The sequence below is a fragment of the Sorex araneus genome, chromosome 1 (genome assembly GCF_027595985.1).
Source record: "Sorex araneus isolate mSorAra2 chromosome 1, mSorAra2.pri, whole genome shotgun sequence".
Taxonomy (NCBI): Eukaryota; Metazoa; Chordata; class Mammalia; order Eulipotyphla; family Soricidae; genus Sorex; species Sorex araneus.
In genome coordinates, this window is record NC_073302.1 from 111121430 (window position 1) to 111144206 (window position 22777).

At 35.9% G+C, this 22777-nt stretch overlaps 1 protein-coding gene across 1 annotated transcript in view; it reads right to left on the minus strand.

The window, feature by feature from the left end:
* The window catches only part of CDH18 (cadherin 18), a 993503-nt gene extending 974294 nt beyond the window's left edge, over positions 1 to 19209 (minus strand). Inside the window, exon 1 of the mRNA XM_055131052.1 lies at positions 18912 to 19209. The gene's annotated coding sequence lies outside the window, so the exon portion shown is untranslated. The remainder of the gene's footprint in view (positions 1 to 18911) is intronic.
* Between the last annotated feature and the right edge of the window lie 3568 nt (positions 19210 to 22777).

Below are 22777 nucleotides of genomic sequence, written 5' to 3' on the forward strand. Positions count from 1 at the left end.
TCAACTTTAGGGGCAATGTTGAACGGTTTTTATGATTACATTTTGTAAATCAAAATAAATACAACATCTGCTTTATGGACTGGAGCGATAGCACAGAAGGTAGGGCATTTGCCTTGCACGAGGCCAACCTGGGTTTAATTCCTCCATCCCTCTCCAAGAGCCCGGCAAGCTACCGAGAGTTTCCTGCCTGCATGGCAAAAGCTGGCAAGCTACTCATGGCGTATTCGATATGCTAAAAACAGTAACAACAAGAATCACAATGGAGATATTACTGATGCCTGCTCTAGCAAATTGATGACCAATGGGACAACAGTGCTATAGTGCAATGCTATCTGCTTTACAGCTGCTTATGGAGATTAAATTAAAACTGGTTTAAAATAGAAAGTAAATAAAATGTATGACTCCTGCTCCTTACAATGTACTCAGAGAAAACCAGAATCTTTAGATCTATTGAGTTCTTAATGCAATTTTTATAAATTTAAATTTATAATATAGTTTAAATTATAAATATAGTTTATATATAGTTTACAAATATAGTTTATATATAACATAGTTTAAAACATTTAAATAGTATAGCTTTAATTTAATCTTACAACAACTTCACACGGAAATGTGAAAAATACAAAAAGGTAATATTGAACTCAAAACAGGTATGGAATTCAAGAAATGATTGTGAGGGTTCTAGTGAGGTCACAGTTTATATTCTATTTTTTTGTAGAGATAGAAACCTACCTCTCAATGTCCCTATTAAGGCACAAAAGCATTAAAAGTTTGTTATCCGTTTCCTCCAAAGGCAGTAAAATTAATTAGGGAGATGCGCAGGTTGCTGAGTCACTTGTTATATGTTTCTACCTAGAATGCAAAATCCCCCTGCTAGATGTGTTGCCTAAAGGGTTTTTGGTTGATTCATCACCTCTTTCACTCAGAGGGTTGATCATTGTAAATGACTCTATTGACCCGCGCTTTGGTTCTGCATCATCTGCTCCAATGAACCACACAATAACCAGCTGCTAAGCGCAGGTGAGGAGTCATCATGGAGGTGCGAGGACTGATTCAGCGTTCTCTCTACCACCAGCCTCCTGGGCTGTCAGTTTTCTGAATTTCTGTTTGGCAGGCATGATTTTTAAATGGAATCTCCCTACAATATTGCATTTCCCTATGGACATATATGACATTAGGTAGTCAGTGAGGGCAGTCTATGTGCAGAATTTGTGTTCCCAATGATGCTTTATATATCTTTAGAAATCTTAATTCAAATGGAATTTCATAAAACAGCATTCAATATTTAAGTGCTGATGTAACAATTCAGTAATCATGAGATGCCTTTAAATGCTGCAGAACAAAAGAAAATAAATATCTATTGGGTCAAAGATAACTTAAATGCAGAGAGTTGTAACCAGATCCCATCTCTCCCCCTTACCCACCCCCCAGTTCCCTCCCACTATGTTTCTTTAACACATTTTCCGTGGTAAAAACAGTCCAGAATTCAAAATCACTTTGAATACTTCCAATATATTGGGTTTAGTTCAAAAAAATTCTGTCTCTCCAATTAGACTAAATTTGGAAAAGGTAAGAACAGTTTTACTGCTGTTAATGCTGCACAAAAGATTAATGCTACATATATTATGTTAATGCTACATATATTATGACATATTCATAATATATCTGCAAATAGATGTTTAAAGCTTTACTCATCATTGCCAAAAATTGAAAACAAGATATTTTTCAGTTAGTACAGGTGATAAAGAATTTATGCTACATCAAGAACAAATAAAGAAACAGGAGTGTGACTGGAGAGATAGTAACGTTGAGAAAGGTTTTTCCTGCATGTAGTGACCCAAGTTTGATCCTCAGCAACAGAAATGGTCCTCCAACACAAATGGTGAATCCTGATAGGAGAGACCTATGAGTGCAGGGCCTGGATAAAACCTTGAGCATGTTGGGTGTGGCCTCAAAACAAAATAAATAAACAGCAGCACACAGAGAAAGTGAAATATTGCTCAGTCATGGTCATCCCCTTGCTCATCGATTTGTTCGAGCGGGCACCAGTAATGTCTCTCATTAAGAGATTTATTGTTACTGTTTTTGGCATATCCAATATACACGGGTAGCTTGCCAGGCTCTGCCATGCGGGCACCATACTCTCGCTAGCTTGCCGGGCTCTCCGAGAGGGGCGGAGGAATCGAACTCAGGTCAGCCGCGTGAAAGGCGAAAGCCCAACTGCTGTGCTATCGCTCCAGCCCCATTGCTCAGTAATAAAACAATATTAAATGCATATCTCGAAGTGAAACAACATCCAGGGTATACACCATGATTCTACCAACATACTATTTGTAAAGAAAGTAAACAGTAGAGATAATGCCAGAAGTATGGGTGGCAAGCAGGTTTTCATGCTAACACAAAGCAAAAAAAAACAAAACAAAACAAAAAGTGAGCAGAGGTACCAAAGGGCAAGGGGGGAAAAGAACTAAAGATGTTCAGCAGAGATAATTTTAAGCAAGAAAACTTTGTATAATATAAAAGATTTAGACTTGATGTATAAATTGCTGGCTCATATTTGAAATGGATTATATAGGCATATCATTCACTCATACTAAATTTGTAATATTTTCATTGCTAATTTATTTTCATCATCAAAATGTTTCATTGAGGAATTTTAGTCAAAATAATATGATTTTTATTATATGAATTCTGTGACATGAAGTTATAACTTTTACAAGTGGCAAACCAGTCTCAAGCACACAATGGGATACAAAGTTTAACAATATTAGATCACATTAAACCGTCGATAGATATAAGACATAGGTTTATAACTAGGAGTGGAAGATAATACGGTGGAGAGAAATTGACCTGGGTGGAGAGATTATTGTTGAATCATCACATGCCTAAAACACAACTACCAGTAACTTTGTAAACCATGGCTCTTTAATAAATTTTAAAAATTAATTAATTAATTAAAAAACCTGGAGATCTAGATAGAAAAGAAAATAGGTGACCTACTTTGAACATTCACAAATCTGAAGGGTAAAGGAAATGGTGGAAATTGATTTTTTACTTAAAAGAATTAATGTATGTAATAAACTCAAGTGAATAAATAGAAAATAGTATCAAGAATTTTAAAATTGCTTGGTGACAAAGGACAGTATGTTTATCCCTATGCACAAAGGAATACTAGAGATTATTTTTCAATAACGCCAAAGATTCTCTCTAGAATCACAGGAGGTGAATATTTTAGAAAGTACATTAGAAAAAAGTAATCTTAGTTATTAAGAAATACATGCAAAAATATTACAATAAATATTTTAATATAAAATATGAAGTGTAGTTAACAAAAATAAATTCAAGTCAAAATATATAATAATTTGGAAAATCTTGTCAGTAACATAATTAATTGAAATCATAGAATATCAAATTATGCTTAGAACTCAATCATTAATAAGACTATAATTCAGCTGGCAACATTATTAAGATACTTATGCTAACTATGTTGTCTCTGGTGTATTTCTACTCTCTAACAAATTCCAGATAATGTCAATTCTATTAGTAAATGGATTGGACTTTAAATAGAAGTATCTTTTAAAAAACATTGTATACTCACTTCTTTGATCTAGATCATTCTAACTATACAAGTGAGAATATAAATAGGAAGTCTGAATTTTATAATAGTTTTTATTACGAACTATTCGCATTAAAATAAATTCACATGTGACTATTCAACATGTACTACTGTATTTTGCAAAGTACCAGTTAAAATCAGGATCATACTATTAGTGGTAAAAACAATATTACTGCCAACAGAAAATTTTTTCTTATATTTAGTTTTTTGAGAAAAGCTACATGAAGAAACCTAAATCTTAACAACGACTAAAATGTGTGAGTTAAATTATTCTAAGGAAAACAAGTTCCTTGTTTTATAGTCACTTTGGACACCCTTCTACCATAGCATAATTAGTATACTCCGTAAGATTTACATATCTATGTATACCGGATATATTCCCTATGTTTTCTTTTAATATTTCCTCAACTGATGGTTGAAATAGTTCAACCCTTTTTAATAAATAATAGATGCAATAAAAAGGAAACTACTTAAAAACTAGTGAATAGTTTTGTAATTAGTGTTCATTGGGTTTGAAAATCTTTTGCTACTGCATTTCAGATACCCATTCAAGAGCTTAAATTGAACAGCTGGTTGTGACAGATCTAAAGTGTGCTTAGCATGCACAAAATGCTAACTGGTATGTTGAAGAAGTTCTATTGCTTTAGGCAACTCATTTGTTTATATTAGATCTAGTACAGGACTGGTCCCAACAGAGCTCCTTAAGCTCTTGCTATTAGCCAGAACAAAATGGATCCTTAACCTAACTCAGGCTGAAATTTTAAGTGTGAGAAAACACTATTGAAATCTTTGACCAATATTTGTCCTCCTATCTCCATCTAATTAAAATATGCCAGAATTAAATGGTGTAGTTTCTGTATCATTAATGTTTGATGGCTGCTTATAACTTTTGGGCAAATCATATCACATTACCGCAATAATTATGTTCACGTGCATTTTGTTTTCTTTGAGCTTTTAATTTCTTTTTTATTTAATAAATGTACATTGGTACTATTGGTACTTTCTTTTTTTTTTTTTTTTTGCTTTTTGGGTCATACCTGGTGATGCACAGGGGTCAATCCTGGCTCTGCAATTAGGAATTACCCCTGGCAGTGCTCAGGTGACCATATGGAATGCTGGGAATCGAACCTAGGTCGGCCGCATGCAAGGCAAACGCCCTCCCCGCTGTGCTATTGCTCCAGATCCTTTCTTTTTCTTTCATTTTTCCAATTTTTATTTTGTTAAAGCACTGTGAGTCGCAGTTATCCATAGTTGACTTCTTGACACAAAACATTCCATCATCCACCCCGCTATCAATGTCATTCCCTTCTTTGATGTGCTCAGGTTCCTCTCCTATCCACCACCCCTAGCCTGTGATCTTAATAATTTTTTTATCTGCAAAACATAAAGCATAATATACTAGACTAAGATGCTTATTTCTCCAGCCCAATATTTCCTGTATCCCCATAGAAACCTAAATCTCAGTACCCGACATTTCCCTTCACCTCCCACTTGCACTCCATGGTCATACTGAGTATATTTCCTCTGCTCACACTTCTCTTATACACGTTTTAGAGCCAAGTCAGATAACAAGTATTCTGAGATCCTTTTCCAGACCCAAAAAGGGAAATTTGATTGATTTCTTTCTAAATTTTTGCTTACGTGGCAAAGCACCACGCACTGAAGAAGCATCACAAGTATTGTATGTGAAGTGACTTTTGCCTTCTGGATGAGGAGGAGCCTCCCAAACAGAGCTTAGGAAACCTGGACTCACTTCCAGTCAATACTTGGTCAACTCTGTGAGATAGTTCAATGTTACGGCCTACTAAGTTGGAGATGCTCAAATCCAGTAGTTCTGGGGGAGTAGCAGCAACAGCCTGGTAGTATTCAGAAGTCTTATTTGATGAGGATTTGCACACCTACACCCTATACTCTTGATTTCTGAGCTATTTCCCTGGACCCTTACTTGCCACTTTGGACAGGATAAAATTTTACTAGGCGCTTCCCTTTTTTCTGCACTCTCATGACTGTAACTAAAGGGTGAATTAGTCAATTATTGTATCCCAACTTCACTTTATCCAATTAGTGCTTTACTCCAAGATAGATTATTAGAACAACCGGTCCTGCTGTGATTCAACTTTAGTTCGAAAGTTCATTTATTGCCTGGCCTGCATAGTTTCTTGCATTGGCAGGCTATCGTTGTGGGTCAATTGAAATTAATGTCAGTCCAGAGCTAGTGGGTACGTTTTTATGGTGTGATATTTTCTTCTTCTCGCTGTATCGTCACACTTGTAAGAGAATGTAGGGTCTTCTGAAGCAGGAATGGTGGGGAATTTGCTAGATATACCAGATGCAATATGGTTGGTTTTACTCAGGATTCTACCCTTGCTGTCAATCAAGCTTTCCCAGATATTTGAGCTAGCTGGCGGGGGGAGATTGGGGACAGGGCCAGTGAGAGGTGGTAATTCTCTTTCGGTCAAAATTCAATTCTGTCTTCTAGTGGCAAATGTAAAATATATTATTGGTATTGCCAGATGTATTGGTATTGACAAAAACAAGCACAATGGCCTAAAAGTAAATAACTCCTGTGAAGAAAACCATTCTGATTATTCTTTGTTCCCAACTACTCACTTACCAAGTGTATCATCTTAGCTCTGACAACAATCTTCCTGGCTTCATTTCCTCTGGAATTTCTCTATTTGATATAGTTATATCCGGAAACTCACCTCAATAATAAAAGGTGCAGAATCAATGGCAAAAAAAATAAATAAAATCCCCACCTGCATATCTGAACTACAATGGAAACCACCACAAAATATTTCATGTGACCCTTGAAATGTCAGATCATACAGCCCTTTTATTTATTTTCCAGTGGCTTCATGAAAAGAGTATGCTAAGATTCTACTAGCTGGAAATGAGGGGGGAAAAAAAGTAAAAAGACAGTTGGTACATAATAAAGATGCTCCTATATTCTTTTATTTCCAAGTCTTTGCATTTTTGTAAGTTTCAATAACTAGCATACTTATGGAATTTCCGTGTCCTTGAATATAGGTGGCTGTCAAAAATACTGTCCATTGAACCTACCAAGTAAATTCTACTACAATTTTGATGTGAAATCAAACCTATTAAGTATATGATTCCCTTTTGGGGGTTGGGATCATAGAACAGCAAGTACGGTCCCTGCTTTGTATGCAGCTAGTCCGAGCTGGTTCTCTGCATACACCATAGTCCTGTTAGGCTTCATCCCAGAGTGCCAGGAGTAAACCCAGTGTCCCATCAGTGTGGGCCCTATACACCCACATACACACACAAACAAATCACTGTCATCCCGTTGCTCATCCATTTGTTTGAGCGGGCACCAGTAACGTCTCTTATTTGTGAGACTTATTTGTTACTGTTTTTGGCACATCCAATATGCAACAGGTAGCTTGCCAGGCTCTTCTGTGGGGGCAGATAAATAATAAAATTAACACAAACAAATAAATAAACAAATAGAATTAAAAAATCCCCATTTGGTGTACTATATTGATAAATTCACGCATCTCGTTATACTATTTTTTCCTTTGCTAATTAGAATGTATTATGGAAAAGTGGAACATACTTCCTGACTTATTTTTCATATGATGAGTAATATCTTTAATTATTTTGAAGTATGTTATTTTCTTCTATGTCAGATTTCATATGTCTTGATCTTGAAAATGATGAGCTGCAAAAAGTGCTCTTACACAAATTGCAATTCAGAATAAAAGGAGATAGTAAAACTTGGGAAAAGAAACTTTGCCAGACTAGATCGTCAGGTAATTTATCTGGAGTTTTCCAGCACATGAATAGTAATTTTTTTAAATAGAGGGCGGGAATTTCATATGGCTGATGAGGGAGGCTTGGAAAAATTCAGATAACTAAATTTCATAACTTTCTACGATTTTCTTAGAAGATTTATGGCTTTCTTTGATCTAACAGTCTAAAGATATAAGCTAACATGTTGAATATATATTTTTCTTAGTTATCTATTATTTCCTGTTTATGGAAAAAAAACCTTCATGTCTTTAAAGGCTTGCAATCACTGTATCACTGTCATCTTGTTGCTCGTGGATTTGCTCGAGTGGGCACCAGTAGTGTCTCCATTGTGAGAACTGTTGTTACTGTTTTTGACTTATCCAATATGCCACAGGTAGCTTGCCAGGCTCTGCCATGCGGCCAGATACTCTCGATAGCTTGCTGAGCTCTCCTAGAGGGGCGGAGGAATCGAACTTCAATCAGCTGCATTCAAGCCAAACGCCCTACCTACTGTGCTATGGCTCCAACTCAAAGGCTAACAATAGTCAGTAAAAACATAGTGAAGGTTGGGGGCTGGAGCAATAGCACAGCGGGTAGGGTGTTTGCCTTGCACGCGGCCAACCCAGGTCCCCTGAGCACCGCCAGGAGTAATTCCTGAGTGTAGAGCCAGGAGTAACCCCTGTGCATTGCCGGGTGTGACTCAAAAAGCAAAAAAAACAACAACAACAACAACAAAAAAAAAAACATAGTGAAGGTAGTTGAAACTTAATTTCCAGAGTTTTGCTCTAGAGAACCAGTCATCACAAGTAAACAAGTTTGGCTATTTGATGAAAGCCACCACATGTTATCATGTGATAGTTTTGCACTGTTCCACTTATAATTAGCAAATAATTCAGTAAGGCACTCATGATCAGGACAAGATAAAATCAATTTCCTGCACTCAGCAGTGGTTTCTCTCTCCATTTCTCTGCTTTCAACTTTCAGGTCGACTTTTCATTGTGTCTGCAGAGTCAGAAAAGCAGAAATCACAAAAATTTTGTTTGTCTTTTTATTTGCCTGCTTGTTTTATGCAGAAAGATGAACACTTATCTACAAATACTGAAAGTGCATGATAAAAATTAGATGAAAAATAATTTAGAAATGCAAAAGATGGCAGTTGCCCCCTCTTAGTACTGCCTTTGGGGACAGTGGGATTTGTTTGTTTATTATTTTTCCATGATCTTTAAAATTAAGATAAATGTGTTTAAAATTGATTTTAAAAAAAAGAAGTAAATGTACACTCTGGCTTGAAGAATTTTCACATCAGTTAAAAAATAATTACTTTGGAAACATTTTTTCTCATGATATATTTAGGGGGCAGAGAGGGGGCTTTGGTAAGGTCACATCCAGCCATGGTACTCAGGGCTTAATCTTGGCTTTGCGGTCAGAGACCATTCCTGGCAATGCTCGGGGACCATATAAGATCTATGTCCTGGGATCTAAGCCTGGTGAACACTTGCTGCAAGGCAAATCCCCTTTGCAATGTGCTCTCTAGACCCAACAGCTACTTAAGGCATTAGAAACCTGAAAAACGGAGAGCTGGAGCAGCAGCACAGGGGTAGGGCTTTTGCCTTCCAGGCAGCTAAGCCAGGTTCGATGCCCCAGCATCCCATATCCTTCCCGTGAGTATCACTGGGTGTGGCCCAACTCCCAACCCCCATACTTCGCACCAAAAAAGAAATTAAGACATCCTAAAATGTGGAGAAACAGCTGGCTGGTATGAGCAAGGTAAACCCACTAGGAGGACTAGAAGCAGATGGAAAAAGGAGCCCAAAGTTCATCACAGTAATCTTGCTGTGGATGTGTGCAGACCAGGGAAACCATGCACTATATGGAATAGCACATGGAAAGAAGACAGCTGTAATAGAGAAGGGATCACTAAGACAATGATGGTTCGAGGAATTGCTCAAGATGGGAGATGTGTGCTGAAAGTAGAAAAAGGACCAAACGTGATAACCTCTCAGTATCTGTATTGTAAACCATAATGCCCATAAGTAGAAAGAGAGTATGGGGGAAATTGTCTGCCATGGAGACAGAGGGAGGGCTATAAGGGGGTGGGGGGGATGCTGGGGATATTAGTGTTAGAGAATGTGCACTGGTGGAGGGATCAATATTTGATCATTGTATGACCGAAACTCAAACAAGAAAGCTTTGTAACTGTAGCTCACAGTGATTCAATAAAAATAAATTAATTAAGAGAAAGCATATTTCCAAATTAAAAAGAAAAAGAAAGACAAAGTTCATTTCCCAACTTTGTTTCTTTCACTAAGTTCTGTCTAGAACTTTTGGGCAGAACTTATCCAGAAATAAGGAAACAAACAAGAAAAGGTAAAAATGTCTCCTAATCTCAGCCCCCATGTTATATGATAAAGAGGCATATGCTCAAAACTGAAAAACAGAAGTTTAGTTAGAATTTTTTTTCCTGTTCTCCTTAATGAAGAAAACTTAATCTATCCTCTGTTCTTTGATTTTTAGCTGCAAGAATGGTTACGCATAAAATGTCATATTAGCAGTCCAGCAACATGTATTTAATGACTCAAAGAATGTTAAGAAGGTATTTTAGATCAGTTCTTAAACCACCTGTAAATTTATATACATTTTTATGTAAAAATCAATACTATCCATGTTGCTTTGTCTATGATTTCAGACATTCTCTCAACCCTTTCACTTGCAAAGATCCACTAAATCTTTGATCATCCCTATAAGATAAATTCTATAGTCGTTTTTGTTATCAAAATGAAAAATCAAGGCAAACAAAAACAAAGAAGAAAGTTCTGTAGGGTGAAAGAGGTTACAGTGCATAAAGCTGACATTAGTCTTAACGAAAGTCTAAATTCTAAATTCAAAGTCTAAAATCTAAATTCAAAGTCGAACTCTATTCTCCTTTATGTATTAACAAATAAATTTCAAAATCAGATTTTGGAAATTTAATGTAAAAGGCTTTTAGTATTCTTGGTGAAAATATTGTTCCTATCGGTGAAATTTCGATGCATAGTACATATCTACAACAACGTTTTGAACTGTGTTTGTCAAGGAATTGGTCAGTTCTCTAGCTCCAGTCTAGAAGTTGATGTTATAATATTAATCATGAGAGAAGTACTTGATGACTAGACTGTAGAAGTAATACCCCAGGTACCTCCACTATCAGCTACAAACTAAACTTTATAAAAAAAAAAAGAATAGGAGAAACATATGCATTATTAAAGGTAGGTCAGGAAAGGCATTTAAGATGATGAGTCCATTGACAGGGAAGAAATAGTCCCACACACATCCATACTTAGAGTAGGGGAGAGTGATCTAGAGACAATGGCACTTTGGGTTAGGGGCTACACTAGTAGTACTCAGGGATACCTTTTGGGTCTGTGCTCAGGTATCACTCATGGTTTATTGGGTTGAAGGTGCGGGACAACATATTGGGTGCTGGGATTGAACCAGGTCGGCTGCATACAAGGCAATCACCTTATTATCTCTGCCATCTCTCTGGCCCCTAAGATGGCATTTTAGCTACTTGTCTACCTATTATATTATAGAGTCTCTCTAAACATCTTTTTAAAGCCTGGTGGTTTTGTTTATGCTACAGACACCTTTATCTGTTCATTGTTTCAAGAGACCTTCAAAAATTTAATTAGCATGTTAGCAAAATAGTTCAATCATTTGACTCTCATTTGAACATATTTAAAATTCAAATCAATGGTCCCAAAAGGGAGCATAAACAAATTTCCACCTGGCATTTTCTGCCTTAAAGTATTTTCCTTCACCAACTAGTTTAGATTGTGTTTTCTGAGGGGATATATAGTCATTTTATGCAGTACTTATCCATAGAGCTTTCTACATGTATTTTTAGAGCTTTCTATATGTAATATATTGAACAGATTTGCTTAAATAGATAACACAACAGACTGTATGCTATCAATGAATAGAAAGGAAACAGTTAACTGGCACAGATTTTAAGTTATGTAGCTACCTACTTCCAGGCAAGAAGAAAAATACAAAACCTATCTATCAATTACATGGAATCATCTTGAAATGAAAAAAAAAAAAGTAGGAAGAGGATTTTGGCATGGCACCGTTTTCAAAAATCACTTCCATATCTCACACTAGTAAGATATAGAATCGTGGTCAATTGTTCTTGAGTCGCATGACTTTGCATGCTGAGGACTCAGAAAAATAAGTGGAAAGTATTTTCTTTCCCTTTTCAAAAAATACTCTTTAAGTAGGGATATATTGATGGTAGCCTAATAAAGGTTTAATTACTATAAATCATTCTGTAATTAACAGTTGCATAATTTTTAATAAGGATTTTGAAAAGATCTGCAGTATTTGAACTAGTAATAAAAATAAAGACTAACCAAAAAAGAAAAAGTGATATACTGAAAAAGGGGAAGACCCTTTATATAATTGGGAGGAATTCAGCTTAGTTTGAAGGTGGAGTATTTATTCATGATGATAGTGATTCAAAATAGGAAATTGTTACTATTTGATAATTGACAAATTTGAGATTGAGTTATTTTGTTTAATTCATACACCTATTCCATTGGAGCCCTACATTAGGGATATTCAAAGAACTGGATTACTATGCCTTACCACAAGCATCCTGCTCTCAAAAGGGAGAGAAATGACAAGGAAATCTAGCCAATTAATTGGGATCTATTTTCTGAAGATCCATTATGTGCCTCAGAATTCTTCTCAACATAAAACAAGCAACTGTTACAATCAAAAACAACAGCAACAGTTCAGGAATGTGATTCAATTGGTAGTGTATATTCCTTGCATGTGTGAGGTTCTGGGACTATTCTCCACTCCCTCATATCCTCCACAGAACTGCAAGTGTGGCCCTCAATATCCTCAAGAATATATGGGTGTGGTCATTAAAAAAAAACAATGCACTAATACTTACTAGAATAACCAAAATTTGAAATACTGATACCAAATTCTGACAAGAAAGTAGGGCAACAGAACATTTTACTCAATGCTTATGCGAAAGCAAAATATATTGCTATTTTGAAAGACAATTTGGTAGAATCTCACAAAACTAAACATACTTATGACATGCAGAAGCAATTGAACTGTTCATTGGCTCTTACTGAAATATCTAGAAAAGTTATATTCAAAGAATGAAATCTGTACATGTTTTGTAAGTTAACTTATGATGACCAAAACTTCAGAGCAACAACTAAATCCTTCAGTAGACGAGTCGAAAAGCAAATTGTATTCAATATGTATTATGGGATATTATTCAACAATGAAAAACTTACTAAGGGGCTAGAGTAGTAGCACAGTGGGTGGGACGTTTGCCGTGCACATAGGCAACCCGGGTTCAATTCCCAGCATCCCATGTAGTCCCCTGAGCACTGCCAGGAGTAACCCCTGTGCAACCTTGGGTGTGACCCAAAAAGCAAAAAAAAAAAAAACTTATCAAGCCTTTAAACTATCTGAAATTATTACTTGTTGTTGTTTTTGAACCACATCCAGTGATACTTAGGTACTACTCTGCCTCCAAGCTCAGGCTGACTTCTGGTGAGGTGCAGGGTCCACAAGGTGTGCTGGTACTTGAACCCAGGATGACTGTGTGCAAAGCAAATGCCCTACATGATGTACTATTGCTCTGTCCTTAAAACAAACAAAAAAGTTAATGTCATATTTGTGTGTTAGTACAGGAAGTCTGGTGAAATTACATATTCTATAATTATAACTATATGGTATTCTTATTAAGATAAAAAGTCTGAAAACTAAAAATATCAGACATTTAGTAGGGCAGAGGGAGGGTGAGAGGAAGGGGAAGAATTAAGAACTGGAGCACAGAGCTTTTTCGGGCATTGAAACTGTTTTTTATGCGAGTAATTAAACACTAGTCAAAATCCAAAGAATATCCAACATAAAGAATTGTCTTTAATGTGGAAGAAGGAATTTGTTATCAATTTTTATTCATAAATGTACCACATAAATGAAAGGTGATATTAATTAATAAGGGACATATTCAAAGAATTAGGAGATGGTGGTCTATGAAATGTTTTTGTTATTTCCTCTTCTTTAGGGAAAGCTGAATAATGTTCTAATTTTTTTCTATTTTTTAAAAGCTAAAACACTCCCTGGGTATCTGATGTCCAATTTCCATGACTATTTCAGAATGTCACTCTTTATATGCTATGTGCTCTGGTCAATCTTTTTCCATATTTTATTTTTGTAATCATGGTTGAGAATGAATAACCTGAGTTACATAGATTTCTATATGTGCTAAACAAGTAATGGCATTTACTGTTACTTCCTTATATATTATTATTTTATTATAAGTGCAACATGCATAGTTGTCTATTAAATCTCATCTATGAATCTTAATAATACTATGAAAAGTCTTACATATCATAATTTAGAGCGATAAGTGAACAAATTATAACAGCATATGCAAAGATACTATTACATAACCTGAGATTTAATATATAATATTTTGTCCCTGGACAATGTTAGGTTATCACTGTATTACTGTATCACTGTCATCCCGTTGATCAATGATTTGCTCAAGCAGGCTCCAATAATGTCTCTGTTTGTCCTAGCCTTGAGATTTTTAGCAACCTCTCTTTACTCATTCTTCCCACTGGTGTCACATTGGAGGCTCTTTCAGGGTAATAGGAATGAGACCCACCATTATAAATGTATTTGACATATCTAATATGCCATGGAGAGATTGCCAGGGTCTGCCGTGTGGGCAAGATATTCTCAGCACCTTGTCAGGTTCTCTTAGGGGGAGAACTAGGCTATAAGACGTCACAGAGCCCCGGCAGCAGAAGACCTCCAAAATCCAGCCACAGCTATGCTCAAGGCCCCTCTCCACATGTTCGGACGAGCCTCACGCATGAAGGAACCAGCAGAGGAACCCAGGTGTGCGGGACCCGGGGCTGACATCTCCAATTCTGCTTGGATCAGAACTGGGCCTCCTCCACCCAGACCCCTCATTTTCTAGTAGCTTGGCAGCCACACCCACAAATTGACCTGGCAGCTGTGCAATCCCATAAATGGCCAAGATCCAGAGACCATAAAACAACCTGAAGTAATAGGTAAGCAAATTTTAATATAAAACATGTCAGATCTATATATGTACTGTGTATATTATTTGTGCATGTTAGTGTCCATTTACATGTTATATGTATGTATAAATTGTAATGTCTGTGTATGAGTGTATAAGGAGATGAGGAAAGGATTATCTACAATGCAGTTAATTTATTGTGTCAGATATCGAATACATAGGAGGAAAACAAAGGCATACTCATGCACAAATTCTCAGTTAGCCATGCATCCACACAGTATCTCAAAGGTGAGTAGGAACTGGAAAGATAGGACAGATGCTAAAGTGCTTGTCTTGCATGTTGCTGACCCTAATTTCATCTCTGGCACGGTACATGCTTCTCCAAGGGCACTGTCAGGAACAGACTTACCTGGTCATGAGTATCACCAGTTATAGCTGAATTAACTCAACTCCCATCTCACCATATGTGTGTATACATACACACACACAAACACACACACACACTAACACATTAAACAGGACCGAGGATGACTGTATAAGGAATACAATTCAGTTCTTGATAATAGAAACAAGATCTATAAATATATTTAGATGTATGTTTTCTAATTACTTGCAAAATACATGTCAGGCCATTAGATTTAATGCAATCCAAATGATTTATCTGCTAACACTGAATGGGTGATTTTAGTCCAACATATTACTTATAATCCATAATTGATATATTTCCCAAGTTCTCCTGAAGCATGCAGGTATGCAACTCTAATATACTTAGTTCTCACAAAGTAGGTTTTTAGTAACTTGGTAAAGAAGTATCAGTGGGAATCATCATGCAGTAGATTTGATGCAATCATTATAAAATATTTTAAGAATTTTAACTTATCCTACAGATTTTTTGTTAAAGTATCACAATATTAGCAAGAAAGTATGGAATTCTCATTTTAATTTTAATGTGTGCACATTTCATAGCATAACATGCCTCTATATTTATATTCAAAATATCAGCAAAATAAGTGACTGTACTATTTCCATCTTCCTATTTTAATAATGAAGCAACTATCTCTTTCACTGATGATACAAAGAATCATTCAATTCCATAATTTCTTGTTCAGAGATCCTGTCATTTTCTTCAATTTTCCCCAATGAATTTCTCTTGGAAGGTACATGTCATTCTTTGTCATTTTTTGGAGTGACTACATTTGATCTTGAACTACATCATGAATTGCTTTTGCATAAAGGCATTATTAAATATTGACTATTTCCCAAGCAAGTCTTGCAGTCAGAAAGTATCCTTTGCTGGCTGTTGAGTGGGAGGAATTTGTTTCCATTTAATAAGAAGTTCTGCAGCGCTGTTCAATATACATGACTTCAAAAGCGATCCAGGTAACACCCTTTTCTCTTTCACAATCAGTCTTTTATCTCTCTTTGTATATGAAACTATCATGAAAGCTTCATGTAGTGCAATATTTTATTTATATTTTAAAATATATTTATTCATGTGTATGAATAGTATAACCATTCTCCTTTCAACTCCCTCAAGCAAGTTTTATAGAAAACAACTAATCGTCTCTTTAAGATAACTGCTGTTCTCTCCTCTTGACAGCAAATTACATATGAGCCCAGAGTCCCTCACTCATTCTTTGCTGTTCCCTGATATTTGCACATGATTGTAAAGGAAGTTCTTTAAAAAAAAAAAAACCTTATAATACTACTTGCTTAACACTTAATCTTTAAATTTACCTCAAATTGCATGTTTTAGTATTTCAAACATTATCATTTTCAAAGATTAAACAGTTCCTATGCAGGAATATTTTTCAAGAGAATAAATTTACACAGCAGAGAAAAATCACTTTTCTATGGAAACAGAGAATTCTCGTTGATCTAAAATGTTTCTTTTGTGGGTAGAAGGAGAAATAACAGCTACTTCAAGCAATACTCAGTATATAAAAATAAGGAAATTATTTTCAGAAAATAGCATAACCTAGGCTAACTGAGTATAACATAGGAAGAAAGAGCCCCCTAATGGTGCAGACATCTATTAGAATAGAAGAGGACATACTTTCACAATTCTTGTTGGTTCACTATGGCTAAAATGATTACATGCAATAGATATCTGCTGCTGTGTAAGTGAATTAATGCTAAATACGTGACAAGTCAGCCACCTGCCTTCCATCTTCATATTTCCTGAAAAGCCCTGATATGGAATTCAGAGACATATCAATTACATAGTTGGAGAGCATGAAGTTACTTAAAAAAGAATCTGCTTGGATTACATTCATAAGAAAATATTTTAAGAAGATCAGAAAAACAACTCCCTCATCAGAGTCATAATACAATTTGTAAGATAACAGTAACAACAAAAGAGCAATGTAAAATGGAGATTAAGCAATATAAGATTTCTGGGAGAAAAAGACACATAGTTTGAGATATTGTGCTGTCCTCGAAAGAAGAAGGCACATGCATGAAAATAGTAAGTATACTTGTATCTGTTGATGCTAAAAATAAATGGTCTCATAAAAATGCATAATGCAAATGAGAATTAATTTTCTTTATTGTACATGTCTAAAGTTATCTACAGATAGATAAGGAAATTTTACTTTATCAATAAAATAGATTCTTAAAATAACTAGAGCAAAAGTTATTGAATACTGAATAACTAAAATCTTTAAATAATTATATGAGTTATAACTTAATTATGTCTTTAATAATATGTGTTAAATTTTATGAATGATATAATGGGAGAACTAAAGGCACACATTTTTTATTAAGTTGTATGAAAACTAGCCTAATAGTGAAATTATGCAACTCAACACTTAGATAATATTCTAAGATATTCATATTAATTTCTATGCAAATTTTATATACTATTATAAATGCTATATACTATATACATACATATAGAATCTATAGTTCCTGCCATCTTTTAAGTCAATATATTACCAGTTTTTCTGACCATGATGCTCATAAGAGAAGTATAAGTATTTGTGTGTATACAAACATATTTTTCCATTTCATTTATTCAAACAAAATATTAAATGTCCTCAATGCATACGTTTTGGCATGTTGTACTCTAAGAAAATTATAGAACACAATTATTTCCTTTGATGTGGTTAAAGAAAAATATCAGGTTATTATATTTATATTATTACATGTTATTAGACATGATTTCACATTTTGAAGACAATAGAGACAGTGTGATAAATGACACTTTTCAAATATACAGGTATATTTACACTTACAAGAAGATCGAAACACATAAATATAGCCATACAGAGCCTTACTATTCCAAACTCTAACTACATCCACCCAAGAATATTGGCAATTTCCTCTTTGCAACATTAAATATGTGCAAAATATTTTAAAGTTTTGTAGACTTATCACAGACAAGGTAGTTTGACTTTCAAGTCGAGGAGTGACTCAGGGAACCTCATTTAAAAGCACAGTCAGAATGGCCCTTCGGGAAAAGTATCTCTTTATTGGTGGAATAGCAAACATAATGCCATAAGGGATGTTATAAACTCTCTCAGTTCCTTAGGATGAAACAAGTTCTTTGTTGATTTGTTTTATTTTGTCTACTATCACTATGCTGTTTCTTGACACTGGCATTTGTGACCTAGCAACCTCAGGTCAGTCAAGTCCATCAGTACTGCATTGCCCCAACCCATTTTGCTACTGCACCCAACTGCTTAACTCCAAAAAAGAAAAAAAAAAATCTCCTGTTCCAGTGGATCCTAAACTGTGCTAAGTTCCTATGCATTCACAGTACTTTACCAGCATATACCAACACTGACACTGAAAACATTAGTTTATGCAACTGTACATCATACCCTGAACTCTGGAATAGCTAAATATTGTCGGTCTTTTTTTTTTCTTTTCTTTTTTTGCCTTAGTTTAGTACTTTCTTAAATGCTAGTCATGAATAATTTAGCCATAATAAGATGACGGTGTACTATTACAGCATTTAAGATGCATCATGTTTATGCTGAAGAGTTAAGACAACAATCAAAAGACAGATTTAGGAATAAAACTGATCACTAACAGCCTCTGAAAATCACAGTAGCTCCTTTGCGTGCGTGAAATATGACAGTAGATAATACAGTGTTGGTCCTTTCAATATAGATTCTTATTTCCCAAAGTTGTTTATCAATTAAGCACAGTAAATGTAAACATATTTTAAGCTTCTTGCCAAAATGCTTCTATTAATATGTATGTTTATTTTTCCTCTTCAAATACCGTATTCTACCATGTAAACTTAAAATAAACATCATATTTTAATAAAGCACATATAACTGATGTTAAAGAGCACATATATTTATATTAACACGCACCACCACATTTCTAAATTCACATGCATATATATTGCATTAACTTTAACATGTCATTGCAAACTCAGTTTTTACAGCATGCAAAGCTATGACGCTTTTATTTTTTTTGCTGCAAATAAATAACGGGAAGCCAGAGATAAACATTTAATGTTCTTACCTGGAGCATGAAACTGTGTCTGTTCAATTCTGGAACAAAGTAGAGCTGAAATGAGGACTTGATTTTTTGTTTCCTTTGCAGAATCCTCCTCAGTAATGCTGGAGTGAGATGAACTATTCCAAGGTGAAGTCTGTTATTTCCTGCTGGGGCTCTGAGCTGACATGCTCTCCTGCAAGAAAACGCTCCTCAGTAAGTTGTTGACGGAGGGAGCGAGGAAGCAAGGTAATCAGCATGAGCAGTCAGCGATGCTATGGAATGTGCTCGGCCTCCCTCCCCACCTGCGTCTCTCTCTCTCTCTCCCTCTCTCTCTCTCTTTCTCTCTCTCCCTTTCTCCGTTTTACCCTGACGCTCACTCAGCTCTGAATCTCAGCTCCTGCTGCTGCTGTATAATCAATCTAGCCTGTCTGAAGCTAATAGTCCTCTATTTAACCAGCCAATCAATAGCTCCGATTCCACTGCCGGTCCCAAGAGTCTTTTCCAAGAGTGGTACAAACAATAAGAGTTTTGCCAGCAGTTCAGCCAAGAATTTTTCATTTTTTGATATCTTTAGTGGTGGGGATGGAGAGAGCAAAAATCTCAAAGCAAGTCTAGAGTTATTTCAGGTTTTTTTTTTTTGCATCTTATAATTTGTAAACCCATCCTTGTAGTGAGGTGATACTAGTTTCTAATTGTACAATAAGCAATCATCTATGCATCTCCATGTATGAATTAGCACAACTAGCACGATTTGTGAGAAGGTTGATAGCTCACACTCTCATGTGTGCCTATCTAAAGAAATATTAGGAGGAAACTAATGCCCTGGCCATTGCTTTTTTAACTTGTATCAATGTCTTCGGTTTCCTATATGACTTAGATCAATTAAAGAACACCCCATTGCATTGATCAAAGTGTAAAGTTACTCATTTCACTTCCACAGAGAGGGTGATCTATAGCTTAGATTCTCTTCAGGAAAGAGGTGATGTGTGTGTGTGTGTGTGTGTATATATATATATATATATATATATATATATATATATATATATAACATTGATCTGAGTCAGAATTCAGTATAAAATGTTTTTCAATTTTAAAGCATAAATCTACAAAAGGATCCATCTGAATGTGTCCAATGAGCATTTCACACCTGATTTCATTCCTTCAAGGTTAAGATTTTCTTCTTAAGTTGACAGGTTCACTGTTTGACTGCTGTAACTGCCCACAGGCTTTATTTTTTTTCTTTGAATGCACTAAACAAAGTATTGAAAACCAGATTTAAAAAAAAAAAATCCAACATGCTTTTGGAGAATCAGTTTTTTTTTAAAAAAACGAAAAGATATTTAGGGTCAATTTACCCAATCTCCTCCATAATGCACCCTCTCTTAGTTTCTAATTAGAAAGATTTCAGTCTTCTCATCTCACTTTGCTTGGTCAACCAACCTTTTCTTTCTGTTTTTCTTTGTAGTAAAGCAATATGTGGCTCATTAAAGTAAATTGTATGCATATGCTTAACCACATCTCTCCGGAAAGAAAAGGCTCCTCACTAGGTCGTTGACTGAGGGGGTTCCTGAGAGTTGATGCCCTCCCCCCAGTTAGAATTCAACTTCAGAGGGTGGTTGGTCATTGTAGTCCCAATCTAGACGTAAACCAGTTTTCAAGTTGCTTGTAAGTGAAAATGGCAAAAACCATCAGGTAGCTACTGCTGCAGACTTACACTCAATTAAAGTCCAAATTATAAAGTGTTGTAACACTTATTAGAGGAAAATGTTCTCATTCAATTGACTCAGTTCAGCAAATATTTATTGAGCACATCTTTGTATCAGGTCTTAGATTCGCAGTAGTAGAAAAGTAATTAAGTAAAGGAAATAACTGGTGCCTCTTGTTTCTGTTGCTTTCCTGTGTATTGTAGTAGTAGTCAATCTTCCCAGAGTTCACGAGCTGGTAGCGAGATAAGAAGTTCTCAGGTAAGCAAAATGCAAAGGCTAATTAATGATCAGTGCTTCCTAGAGCTGCAATTTAAAGAGCCTTGTGCATCAAAAGAGATATAATAATATTATATTATATTTCTTCTATGACAACGCGATCTCTTAACATCATGTTTGCAGAGACTCTTATTGAAGAGATAAATTCAATTTGGGGGGTTTGTCCACACCTGCTAGTACTCACGGCCACACCCCCTAGCACTTGGGGCTTACTCCTGGCTCTGGTTCAAGAATCTCTCCTGCAGGGGATCAGGGGAACAACCTGGGACAGCCATAAGCAAGCCAGAGAATTGTACATTGTACTATGTCTTAAGTTCCCGAAGAAGATTCTATTTTTTTAGGCCTGAAGGAAAAGGTAACAGAAAAGAGAGGAGACATACACACAGCTGCAAGAAGAGGAATATTGGAAAAGAATGAAGCTGGAGAGGTTCTGGAACACATAATAGCTGAAAAGAAATCAATGGGAAGAAAAAGATACATACTAAGAATCAAGGGTGCAAAACCTCAATAAAATCAGGCACCTTTTAAGTGCTTTAAGAAGAAGAAAGATAAGGTATTAATACAGGGGCCAGAGCAATAGTACAGTGGGCATGGTGTTTGCCTGGCACACAACCAACCTGGGTTTAATCCTCAGCATCCCATATGGTCTCCAAGTACCGGCAGGAGTAACTCCTGAGTGTAGACCCAGGAATAACACCTGAGCATCACTGGGTATGACACCCCCCCCAAAAAAAAGATATTCATGTAATCTTCTGCAATATTTATGGAACAGATGGAAATTAAGCAAAGTCAGAAGAAGAAGGATAAATGCTGGATGACCTCACTTACCTCTGATATATAGAACAACATGACAAGAAAAGAAGGTATTAAAAGAAGAAAAATTCTTGACTCCAGACTGTAGAAATGCAAAGACCAGGAAAAGAGAGAAATCGTGGGGCTCAGAGGAGGTTAAAAATAAGACAGCAGGAAGTGAAAATAATTGGATTTATTTAAACCTCTTAACCTCAAATTTTCCAGAATAACACTTGTGCTATATTATGTGTCCAATGAAAAAAAAAAAGAAATAATTTCCATGTGCCATAACAAGTTCGAACTTTATGGAATTCTAATTTTGAAAATATTATGAAGTTTAATACTCAAAACCATTATTTTATTTTACAACCAAGCAAAGAAACTTGGAGAAGTCAATAATCCCCTTTAAATACATACAAACAACAACAAAAAAGTGGGGGGGTCAAAAGATTCTATATAGAAGATAGGGGCTAAAGAATCTATTTTAATAAAACCTAGTGTCCTGTGTAGGAAGAACTGTTGCCTGTCAGGAAACACTGAGAATAGGATGTATAGGGGGTGAATTACTGGAGCTGGGTGGACTAGGAATAGCCACGGGCACTGTAGCATGTAGCACTGCCGTTCAGTTGTTTATAGATTTTGTTCGAGCGGGCACCAGTAACATCTCCATTGTGAGAATTGTTGTTACTGTTTTTGGCATATCAAATACACCTCAGGTAGCTTGCTAGGCTCTGCCTTGTAAGCGGGATATGCTTGGTAGCTTGCCGGGCTCTTGGACAGGGACGGAGGAATCGAACCAAGGTTGGCTGCATGCAGGGCAAATGCCCCACCCGCTGTGCTATCCATAGCCAAGGGGGTGAAAGGAAGTTGGAAACCTTACCAATCGAAAGGGAAAGGTGGGTAGGACACCCTAAAAACCAGCTGAGCTGCCAAGCCTTAAGTTTCCAGTAGCATCAATCTGTCAGCTTGCACAGCTTCTCTTAGCTGTATTCAGCAGCCTGGATTCCTCAGAGAGCTAAATGATTAACAAAAAGTAAGATTTTGGTTTCTTTTCTACCAATTTTGGCAGGAACAGGAAAAGACACATGAAAAGTAGGGAAAGATGGAATGAGCAAG